The 12,447-nt window shown below is 40.6% G+C and overlaps 1 protein-coding gene across 1 annotated transcript in view; it reads right to left on the bottom strand.

Annotated features, from left to right (window-relative positions):
* ZNF775 (zinc finger protein 775) overlaps positions 1-12,447 on the bottom strand; it is a 180,727-nt gene that overhangs the window by 21,393 nt on the left and 146,887 nt on the right. The gene's annotated exons all lie outside the window — the stretch shown is intronic.

The raw sequence follows: 12,447 nt of genomic DNA, 5'->3' as shown, positions 1-12,447 counted from the left end.
TCTAAAATGTCAAACCTGTTTATAGAAAGAGCAGAACGGTGGTTACCAGGAGGTAGGGGCACAGGGGATAAGACTGGTGGTATTTAAGGATACAAGCTTGTAACAAGCACTGAATAAGCCATAGAGATCTAAGGTACGGTATATTGAATGTAGACAGTAACATTGTACTCTAGGTATGTGGTGTGATGAATATTGTTACAACAGCAGCCATACACCCTTCACACCTTAAATTTACACAATGTTAAAAGAAAATCTTTCAGTTACATTAAAAATCTACAACATAAAAAAATTGGGAGAATTGGTAAATGCCTCCAGGATAAGTGAATTAAGGCCATCTTGTTTCTAAGTGAATAGACTCATGACTTAAGAGCTATTGAAGTAAAAGCTAAAATCATTTGCATTTCCTTTAGGAGAAGATGATAAATTAATTTAGGTACTTTTGTTTGAACTCTGCTGGCTTGATTGATTTCATAATGGAAAATACAAGCACTTGACCAAATGACACCCATCCAGTGACTCTAAATGGCGCGTCACTCAAAACGCGTCATTCATTAAAAATTCTAAAGGAATTGTTTAAAATTATATCGAATATGGGGTTTTCTCTCCTTTATTACTAAAAATCAGGGAAGATACCTCCCACGACTTTTCAGAAGGAGGGATAGATGTTGCTTCATGCCTTCACTCCCTCAGCATCAGAGAACGGGGAAGGCATGTGTCAGTAGGTTCTGGAAACTCCATGGTCTCTGTCCCAATAGGAAAGAAGTGGTGTGGGTGAGGGTGGGGGCAGGGGGAGGAGAGAGGGTTGTCTTGGCCAAGGCTGTGACAATAGTGAACTTTGGAATTCATTATTCTCAAAAAATATCTCTACACTGGAGCAAAGCATGAAAAACACAGATCTGGAGAATCCGAAGTGCCCAGTGAGCGCGTGGGCTGCTTCCTCCTGGGTGGGTCAAAGCAGCGGCTAAAAACCCCAGGGAAGGTTTCCCCTCCCAAGCCTCCTGTAATGACATTCATACACTATGTAGAAAATTCAAAATAATGAGAATTTCTAAACAACTGTTAGAAGATACTGAGAAGTGACTAAATACAGGGAGACACTATAAGGAACTTGACACTTAACATAAGGGGCCATGCAGCTGCCCCCCCTTTTTTTGTGTGGTACGTGGGCCTCTCACTGCTGTGGCCTCTCCCGTTGCGGGGCACAGGCTCCGGACACGCAGGCTCAGCGGCCGTGGCTCACGGGCCCAGCCGCTCTGCGGCACATGGGATCTTCCCGGACCGGGGCACGAACCCGTGTCCCCTGCATCGGCAGGCGGACTCAACCACTGCGCCACCAGGGAAGCCCGAGCTGCCACTTTTATGTGGCTTTTCCCCCGAGAGCACTTCCCCATCCTGCTGACCCAGGGATATCGCTCAAGCAGAAATTCACAGTGACCTGAGAGTAAGAGGATTGAGTTTGGGGGCAGCCAGAGAGGGTAGAAATTGATGGAGAACTCCCAAAGGAGCCACACAGGGGGTTGGGTGGGAGCATTAGAAATTCTTCATATAAACTCCCTTCAAGTCTTTGGCTGACCCATGAACGGCAGTCTCTAAAGGGTCCAGGGGAAACTTTTTTTGGAAGGCTGAAAGAGCTAGTTAGAGATTTCAGCAGTTGCCCTCATCAGCAAAGACAAAATTTGAGATTCCGGTCCACCAAGTATTCCACTGAAATACCAACGGGAGTAAAATCACATCAGGACTAAGGGATGTGCCCTAAAAGAGCAAAACTGGAATAGCTCCTTGCTAATGACGTCGACAACCAAGCTTTCCCAGGTTCAAAGGGATCTGCCAGTAATTTAAGCGCCTGCTAGAGCAAACACAGTACTCTTCAGAAGAGCATAATAATATCCAGAGTCCCTACAACATACTATCGACAATATCCTGTAAACTATTAAAAATTCTTCTTTTCTAACATAAGGATAGAAAGCTATAAAATTTCCCTCTACACGTTTATCTACATCTCACAAATTTTTGTGTATTCTTTTTTCACTATGACTCAGTTTATAATATTTTGCATATCCTTTGTGATCTCTTTTTTCACTCATGGATTATTTAGGAGTATATGTTTAATTTCCAAATATTTGAGTATTTTCTAGAAATCACAATATCCAATATGGTAGCCACCAGCCATATGTGGTTATTGAGCACTTGAAATGTAGCTGGTGTACCTGAGAAATTGAATTTTAACTTTTATTTCATGATAATTTGTTTTAATTTAAATTCAAACACTGAAGCACTGTAAAATATTTTACCATGAAGCACAGCTTTGTTGTTTGGGTAGAAATACACTTCACTCTAACTGTTGTATCACATATTATTGCTGTACTGCAATGTAAATTTTGGCCACATTTATTGTTTCTAGTATGAGAACATATGTACATCATTGATCTAGTCAATGTCAGAAGATTGATATCCTTTGAATAATCTTCCTAATGCAGTGATGTAATACTTTTATTTGAATACTTTGTGTAGACAGCATGAGTTATAGTGATACCTGTCTACATTGTAGTAGATAATGACCATTAAATTTAAATACGGTTTATTATTTTATTTATAATAGGGTTAAGTCAAATCTTGATTTAAAAATAAGTATGCCAGCCCAATAGTTCCCTGTGCTATACAGTAGGACCTTGTTTTTTATTTATTTGATATATAGTAGTTTGTGTGGTTACCAGAGGGGAAAGGGGTATAAATTAAGAAACATTCTTTTAAATGTGTGTACTGGGGAGTCTAAGGGTTAAGTGACCTTGCTGTGGGCTGGGCCGGGTTCCCCTCTCCCTCTCGATGGCTCCGTTTTATGCTGTCATGGCCTCATTCCCAGGCAGGAGGTGGCTGATAGTCACGCTAGGCTCACAATGTCCTTGCCGTACTATCCAGACAAAGCAGGAGTGGCATTCCTTCCTGTTTGCAGCCCTTTCTGCCCCCTGGGCTGATGACTGGGGCAGGAGGGGAACCGGGGGTCCTCTGATGAGCCCCTGTGGTCAGACGCCAGTCTCCAGGCTGGCAAATCTACGTTCTTGGAAACCCGTGGTTAGACTAAGGGAGAAGGAGGGGCGGCCACCGAAAGAGAGGGAAGATGGGGGCGGGGCTTCTCTCCCAGCCCGCAGCTCTGAGGCCCCTCCCCCAATCCCTTAGGGTCCCCAGAGTTCAGTTTGAAAACCATCTTACACCTTCCCTCCTAACTCCTCCCCCCATAAATTTTGCAATAATGAGACTGGCCAAAGAGGAGATACAAAACACAGCCGATCATTATTTGTGGATTCATATTTGGGGATTTGCCTACTTGTTAACATTTGTTTGTAACCCCCAGGTCAATGCTCAGGGTGCTTTTGGGGTCCTTTGCAGACATGCACAGAGCCTTGGAAAATGTGAGTCACTCAACTGCCCTGTTCCCAGACCAGGTGGCACCAGCAGCTCTGCCTTCTTGTCTCCTACTCACACTGGGAACACGGTTCCCTTTTACATTCTCTTTAGTGCCATGCTGTTCCCACTGGGTGCTTTTTCTTGGTGATTTTGCTGTTTAAAGTGGCCCCTATGCATACGGCTGAAGTGCTGTCTAGTGTCCTCAGCTCAGGAATGCTGTGATGTGCCTTATGGAGAAAATTCAAGTGTTAGGTAAGCTTTGTTCAGGCCTGAGTTATAGAGCTGTTGGCCGTGACTTTAATGTTAATGAATGAATCAACAGTATATTAAAGAAGATGTCTTTAACACACAGAAAACAAGGTCATACATTGATTGGTTGACCAGAAGTGTGCGTGAACCGAACTCTGTATTTTCCCTACAAGCAGTGGTTCAGTGCCACTGGTTGCGTGTCCGCGGCGACGTTAGAGTCCATCACCATCCCTCTAAGCTGGAAGAGGGGCACCGAGGAAGCCGGTCCACCGCTTCCCTGCTCCACTCTATGTAATGAGGGGGCAGAGATGCAGAGGGGAAGGAGGCAGAGAAACCATGATGGGGCGATGAGGAAGAGAAAACAGCAAATACATGAGAAGGACCGAAGGGAAGGAAGAGAAGTGAACATCTGTAGTTCAAAGTCTCTCCACAGCTACACTGGGTGTGTCGCACTGGACAGGTACAAAGGCTTTGGACATGAGCACAGGGATTGTGTATGTGATGAGATTTTCATCAGCTCCAAATACTGTAACTAAGGCTTGTCTAAAAGTGTATAAACCCAGGCCACAAATTTCAACAGAGACTTGAACTTAATGAGAAACTCCCCATGATTTACACAAATGCTTTCAGCCTGTGAAGACTTTGGTGGGCAACATCACCTGGTTTAGGAAATAAGGGAGGTGAGAAAATGTAATTATAAAACACAAAATTTAACTAAAAAAAAAAAAAAAAAAAAAAAAAGTATGGACAATATTTAAACTTTAAAATGAAGGCATGATATTGATGCAGAATGAATGGAGACGACTAAACAGGTAGTAAAACTGGAACAGGAGAGAGAAAAAGAGACTGGAAGATGTGTTTATAACATTCACAGTGGCAACTGCAATTTGCTGCAGTGTAGCAAAGCCAAAAAAAAAAAAAAAAAAAAAAGCTGTTAGAGACCTTTTCAGCAAACACATACAGGATTTGATAAAATGTTTCCTCTCAACCATTAAAAACAGACTTGACAAAACTAGTAACTGAAGCCAGAATTAAATGTCCAACAAAAACCTCTAGACAACTTTTAATAGGCTCTGAGCTTGTAACTTGGGCCAGGTATAAAACAGTTTGGATTACTGCATGAAAAAGAAAAACACTTTTAGTTGGAGAGATGGTGAAAAAAACTTATTACTTTGGTTATGGTAAGTTTTATTGCAAATTTTTAAAGAAAAGACTAAAAATTCTAAAGTATGCAAAACACAAAAGACCTTCCATCAAGGCACCAAACAATTGCCCAGAGAAGGCAAGACTTGTAAAATAATATCAAAGACGAATTGATTTAAGGTTTGAAAAATTGCAAGTCTCTTTCTTTAGAGTTATATGAAAGTGTGACTTAAGACATGATCCGAATGATACTTTGAGTATGTCTTAAAGTCGTCCTATGTCTAGGAAAAGATGTAAACTCAGGGGAAAAAAAATCAAATTAGGGGTATAGATATTTTTACATCTTTCAAACCTGTCCGGGGAGAATTTTAATAGATACTTGGCACAAATTGCTCATGATGGAAGCACATGCAATAATCTCCAGTCTCACACTTGTACTCCGCACCCCAGAATTCCTGGACCATGCTCTTCTCCGCTTCTGGATCCTGCCTTTATTTTGCCTCGACTCTTTCCAGTAATATTTCATCTCTCTCCACTTATACAGAGTATTCGATTAGGAAAACTGAAGCCAGCCAATCTAGGTATTAAAAGTAGGATGAACTTTTTGTTTTTCCTTCTAAAATGGTAAAAAAAAAAAATTTAAGTTGCCTTTAGATACATTAGATTGGTGAGTGTATGACTTTCATCCATATCTTTCTTTTTCTTTTCTTTTTTTCATCTTTATTGGAGTATAACTGTTTTACAATGTTGGGTTAGTTTCTGCTGTACAACAAAGTGAATCAGCTACATGTATACATATATCCCCATATCCCCGTCCTCTTGCATCTCCCTCCCACCCTCCCTATCCCACCCCTCTAGGTGGTCACAAAGCATCGAGATGATCTCTCTGTGCTCTGCAGCAGCTTCCCACTAGCTAGCTATTTTACATTTGGTAGTGTATATATGTCCATGCTAAAAGTTGGATGAACTTTTAATCCAAGGAATGAAAGGCTTGCCAAGGCCTGGGAGCGAGGTGGTGTGCTGAACTGGGTGATTTTCAGCAGCCATGAGCTGTGAAACACACCGCTGTCTCCCGTAGTCTATTTGCAATGGTTGCCATGGTGCTCCTTCTCCAGCAAGTTCCAAATCTTGTGGGAGTGCTTCTCATTGGCAGACTCTAACCTGGACCTGTAGGGAAAGGGATGATAAGGAATGCTGGCCCAGGCTCCTTCCCTGAGATGCAGAGAACCCAGGAAGAATCAATGGTGCCACGTTTACAGCATTCAGCACAGCTGAATAATTCAGATGGAAGGATTCAGCTTATATCTGACCTTAAGGAAAGCTTTCCTACCTCATCTACGACATCAAAGAGGAGTTACACCTAGTTGATGCTGGGTGTGCCTGGGACACAGTATTAAAATATTATCTTGAATTTTCATTTCAGCATGTACTACCTCAGTAGTGGGTGGCAGCTAACTCTTCCTGTTCACTCCTGTGTACCGACTTGCTGGCATACATGAGGCCCTCACTAAATATTTTTTCACCCTACCCCTTGGAGAGTTGGTGAAACTTGGCTCAAGCTACATTTCCACAGCATGGAGAGCCCAGAATCTTTCTTGTTCTTTCTGGGAATTTCCTGAGCTCACTTCTTTATGCTTCCCTCTACTTTCTCAATCGTGTACTTCTGTTCTCTATTTGACCCAATTTCATGAAGACTCAAAATTCACTTCTTTAGCTGGTTTCCACAATAACCATGTATACTAAGCATTTTGTACACTTTGGTATCTTTCCTAGAGATTTTGAAACTCATGGGGAGGGTCCCACAGGCAGCAGTGTGCGTTATTACATCAAGTCGACTGCCCTCCCTCTAGCTTGGAAAGAGGAAGTGCTAGGCCCTCCAGAAACCAGGAGGGAGAAACTCTGGAGTGACACTTCATAAGTGATCTCCCTCTCACGAAAGGCAGAGGGATTGATCTGTTCGGGGATGTTGAAATGTTAGGAGAGCCATTAGACCCATTAGACCACTTCCTGCTCTGAGCTTTACTTTTCAAAAATAGGAAACAAACGGCCCTCTCAACCTTTTGACCTGCTGTGATCAGATATGACCAACATTTTTGGTTCCTTGCTTCATCCTATAAGCAGACCAAAAAAGTCCTCTTTCTGATGGTCCAGAGGAGTCTTGCTTCTCAGACTATGACTCTTTGGCTGTCAGGTGGCCCCATTATGTGAAACTAGCTCTCTTCCATTTCAGGGAAAAGAAGGAAGACTCCTAACTTTGGTTTTTCATCCCTGCTCTGGTCTCCACTTCATCTTTACTAGGGAGTCCTAGAATTCTGGTAACAAGATGGTATTTAGCTTTATTTGATTCAGTTCTTTGTGTGGATAGTTTTCCTGCAGAATCCTGGAGGGGAGAAGGGACTTTGGCTCCCTGGCTCTAGCTGTTAACATTTGGAGCAGGGGAAATGCCTTGAAAATTATTGAAGTGACTTTCCCCTTTTTTTCAAGCACAGGATATTTTCTCCAGTGTAATCACTCTCAAAGTATATTCCTGGACCAGCGAGATCGGCAACGCCAGGGAACTTGTTAGGAATGCAGATTCTCAGGTCTACTGACTCAGAAACTTTGTACGTTAAATCTTCCAGGCGACTCTGATGCATGCTAATGCTCCACAAAATTACAGAAAAAAACCTGAATAATCAGATTTTAATATTTTTATTATCATTATTATTATTATTATTATTTGCGGTACGCGGGCTTCTCACAGTTGTGGCCTCTCCTGTTGCGGAGCATAGGCTCCGGACATGCAGGCTCAGTGGCCATGGCTCATGGGCCCAGCCGCTCTGCGGCATGTGGAATCTTCCTGGACTGGGGCACGAACCCGTGTCCCCTGTATCAGCAGGCGGACTCTCAACCACTGCGCCACCAGGGAAGCCCAGATTTTAATATTTTAAAAAATACTAATAGGATTTTGTTGAAAGATGACAGCCTTGTCAACCTGGATGTTTTCTCTAGAATGGATGGTCTATATTCTATCACTTCTCCAATTTGCATAAAAAGGTTTAGGCACTAAGCAATAACATTTTACACGGTAGAAGTCCAGCTAATAAGAGATGAGAACAGCTCCTCTTCTTATAGGGGAAAGGAAACAGGAAGGCAGAGGAATCAAGCAATCAGATATGTGTCCTAAATTTTGTCTCTCCAAGTTCAGGAAACAAGAGGTATATTAGATAGTTAAGTTCTGGTCGCTTCTTGAGCTAGGATCTGGGGAGCACCCTCTGAGAAAAACCTTTTAAACATGGATGTCACCCTATGTGGTCCTCATCTCAAGGATGGAAACACTTTCCATTTCTATGTGGTTTAGCTGCTCCCCGGTACTTTCTAGCATTTGATTCTTTGTAGTTTATCCGAAGTTTATCTGTAGGATATTTAGTATGTTACAAGCCTCTCTCCTTTTGGAACCAGACTCAAGTTCTGAGGTTGTATTTTCTTGTCCTTTCCTTGGTTTGTGTGTAGAATGAACAAGAGTTTAGGATTATAGGAAAGTCTGGTTGGGAATTGGCAAAGGAATTCACCATGGGGGTGGGAGTGAGGTTACTCCAGAGCCAGGTGTAGAGCAAACTCGCCCCAGCTGCAGCTGGCACGTGCTGCTATTCATCTGCTTACTAGCATTTACCCCTCCTGTTCACTAACAAAACTACAATTTTGCTTATAACTGCAACATACCCATGTGAAATACTGAATTGCACAGTGTTTCTTGCAGCTGGGGTGACCATATGACCAAGAGGTAGTAGCAGAAGCCCTGTGGACATTTCTGGGTTACCTTTGCTTTTGTAATAGAAGTGCAATTCTGTCTTCCTTCTTGTGTCTGTGTTCTTTCCACCTGCAATTCAGACATGAGGCTGAAGGTGAAGCAGCCTTCTTACCACTTTGAGGACAAAAGTTACTTGCAAGTAATGGTGGAGAAAAAAATCAGGTTCTTTGGGTAGTTACATGGGCTCTGGACTTACCAGCCGTAAACTCCTTGTTGTATCACAATTGAACCCTTTGTTAAGCTACTTTGGTGAAGTTCTTTTCCATGCAACCAGACATAGCCTCCAGCTTATATTCCAGGGCTGAATGAGCATCACTGCTGGACCAGCCACAGAGATTTTAGACCATCAGGAGCTGTGGTGAAGTCAGCCAGGAGACCCTCAAAGGGCACTGCCTGGAGTGAGAAATTAATTCACTTGGTGACTTTACACCAGCTTGTGGACTTTCTTGTTGGGGACCAGCAGGGCTGCAGAGGCTTGACAGACATGGGATGTCACCCAACAAGTAGAGGAGACAGGGACTGAGGCTTGGAGACCCCACCTTTCCCCCCAGATCACAATGTCACAGAAGAAACCCATCCCCCACTGAAGGAAAGAAATGCGATGGTTGCAGGGAGTCTCTAAGTCACCTAAATGGAGACTGAACACCGTCTAAAGTGGCTCTTTATCAGATCCGATTGGACTGGTTTTTAAACAAGAGTAAACATTTAGTTATATATTTTCCCTAGAAGTAATGGATGGGATCTAGGAAAGAGTATAAAATTACAGACAAATTAAACATGGACATTTTCTATTTGTGTCCTAAATGTAGTATATGTTTAATTTTGCCTCGTAGGCTGTTTCCAGTGAATTCCAAATTGTTCCACAAGAAGCGACTGACTTATATTCTCAGAGGACTTGTTTCCACAAGCTTGTTCAAAGCATTTTTTCTGCAAACGCAACTATTATCTCAAGAGGAATTAAAAATAGAGTTAAAATTTCCATATCTCATTATCCTTTCTCACAAATCCTATATCAGAGATATAAGCTTAAGAAAATGTATGCACTACATAACATAGCCATTGTGTATATGAAGCAAAAACTACAGAAAATGCAAGGAGATATGGATTAACAGGCCCTAATAATATGACTTTAGTATAAACTTGTCAGAAAAGACAAATCAAGTAGACAAAAAATAAGTAAGGAGATAGAAGAATAAACATAATGAAGAAAATAGCTCTCTTGGATTTATAGAAAATACATTCTTTTTGCATAATAACAGAGAATACACCCTTTTCCAAATGCACATGGAACATTCACAAATATTGATCATATATTAATATATGTTAGCAAACATCAGTGAGTTCCATGAAGTAGAAATAATAAAAACAACACTTTCTGATCATGATGAGATAAAACCAGAAATTACATTTGGAAAAAAGTCCTTCCATCGAGAAATGAAAACACCTTGTATTAAACAACTCTTGTTGAAAAGAAAAATACAAACTGAGGCTTTAGAATTTCTTACAGATCATACTAATGAAAATACTAAATGTCAGAAGCTATAGGCTTCATTTAAAGAAGTGATCAGAGTAAAAAGCATTGCACCAAAAACTTCTTCAACTAAGAAAAAGAAGAAAATGAATTAAATTCTCACTTCCAAAAAAGCTAGAAAAAGTACAATAAGGTAAACCAAAAGAAAGTACAAGTATGAAAGACAAAAATTAATGTAATGGAGAAAAAAATACACCTAATTAATAAATCAAAATCCTGGTTTATTGAAAAAATTTAAAATTAACAAACTACTCATTAACTTGTTCAGGAGAAAAAGAGAAAAGGGCACAAATAAAACTTCCAAAATGACAAGAGGAGCAACCATTGAAATTGAAGACAATTTTAAAATTTAAAACCTTTTTGCAAATAAATTTGAAAACCTAAAAGAAATGGATAATTTCCTAGGGAAATGCAGATTACTAAACTTATCTCCATTCGAGAGACAAAATTTATTTTTAAAAATATTTTTAAAAGGTTTTTTTTGATGTGGACCATTTAAAAAGTCTTTACTAAATTTGTTACAATATTGCTTCTGTTTTATGTTTTGGTTTTTTGGCCCCAATGCATGTGGGATCTTAGCTCCCCAACCAGGGATCAAACCTGCACCCTTTGCATTGGAACGTGAAATCTCAACCACTGGACTGCAAGGGAAGTCCCTAGAGAGAGAAAATAAACAGACCAGTGTACATGGAAGAATTAGAGAAAGCTATTAAGGAACCACACCACAAAATAAGCACCAGGAACAGACTGTTATGCATGGAAATTCTTCCAAACCTTTTAAGTCCAGATAGTTTCAGTGCTCTTCAAATTGTTGCAGAGCATCGAAAATGATGAGAAATTTCCTAATTGCTTTTTGAAAACAAATATAACATTGATACCTGCGTCTGATAATGATGGTACAAAAAGATAAAACTATAGAGCGATATCTCTTGTGAATATCAACACAAAAATACTGAATAAAATATTAGCAAATAGGTGCCAACACATTAAGAATGTGATACATCATGACCAAGAGGGATAGAAAACAGAAATGAAAAATTGGTTCAATATTGGGAAATCTATTCATATCATTCACCATGACAATTCTCATGGATGATTTTTTTAAAGCCTTTAACGAAATTCAACAGCCATTCATGATAAAAACCCTCAAGAAAATAGTGATTGGGGGATACTTGCTTAACATGATTACACACCCACACGCGTGTGCACACACACACACAAATACATGTACTACTGTAGTTCAGCAGCTATCTCACTTACCTAATTGGGAAACACTGAAGGCATATCCAGGAAGAAAGCAAGCATACCCACCCACTACTAATCAACATTATAATGGAGGTTTTAGCAAATGCAATTTGACAAGAGCAATCAATTAGGGGCATAAGAATAAGTAAAGGAGAAGTGATACGCTGTGGCATATCCATAAGATGGAATACTAGTCAGCAATAAAGAAGAACAAGCTCTTGGTACACACAACTTGAAGGATTCTCAAAATCATTATGCTAAGTGAATGAAGCCAGTCTCAAAACGGACTTTGTTTTACTTATCTCTAGATTCTCAGTGTCTCGTATAAAACCTACCACCAAGTACAAACAACCAATGAATGTTAATAAATAGATGAATAGGTATGAACTCCCAAAAGTCTTGAGAGAAGAGAACATGCTTCATTCTTCTATTGTGTTAATCACAATGCATAGTTTCATCAATCTGTCTGCCTTCTGCCCTGGGAGGCAAATAGGCAAAACTGCTCTCAGGATATGTCACATGGGCTTCTCATTTCCTAACTGCTACTCAAAAGCAAAACCTTTTTCTTTGTCTCATCTACAGCATTAACCCAGAGGCAAGGGTAAGAATAATTGAATGCATTTACACAGAAAGTAACCACTGACGTTAGAATTTTCTTCGTATTAAGCCTGTATTTACCTTTTCTTGGGAGGTGTATGTGGTTCTTTGGTTAAATATTTGTCAATAGGAGGTTGTAATACAATAGCACATTAAATTCATATCTCAGAATTTTGACTAAAACGCCAATGATGAAAACACTAGAGACAGAGATCACCCACCTTCTGCAGGGTGAAACCAAATCTCTCTACTCAGAGTGACTGCCTCTAAAGGAGTCATGTGCTTCTTTGTACGGTGCTTCTCATATGCTTGAGCCTTTGCTAACTTTTATTAAGTGTACAGTCTAAACTCCTTTGTGTTTGGGGGAAATCATGGAGAGACATATGCCCTAGTTTGAGCAAAATGGGTTAGGACGTGGAGAAGACGATTTTAAGGTGACAGAGTTGGCGTAGGTCACGTGTGACCACCAGAACACGTTGGTAGAGCATGG

Source organism: Mesoplodon mirus (genome assembly GCF_964341445.2).
Source record: "Mesoplodon mirus genome assembly, chromosome: 9".
Lineage (NCBI taxonomy): Eukaryota > Metazoa > Chordata > Mammalia > Artiodactyla > Ziphiidae > Mesoplodon > Mesoplodon mirus.
The sequence above is the reverse complement of the archived record's forward strand: the minus strand, read 5'-3'. Positions and strand labels throughout refer to the sequence as shown.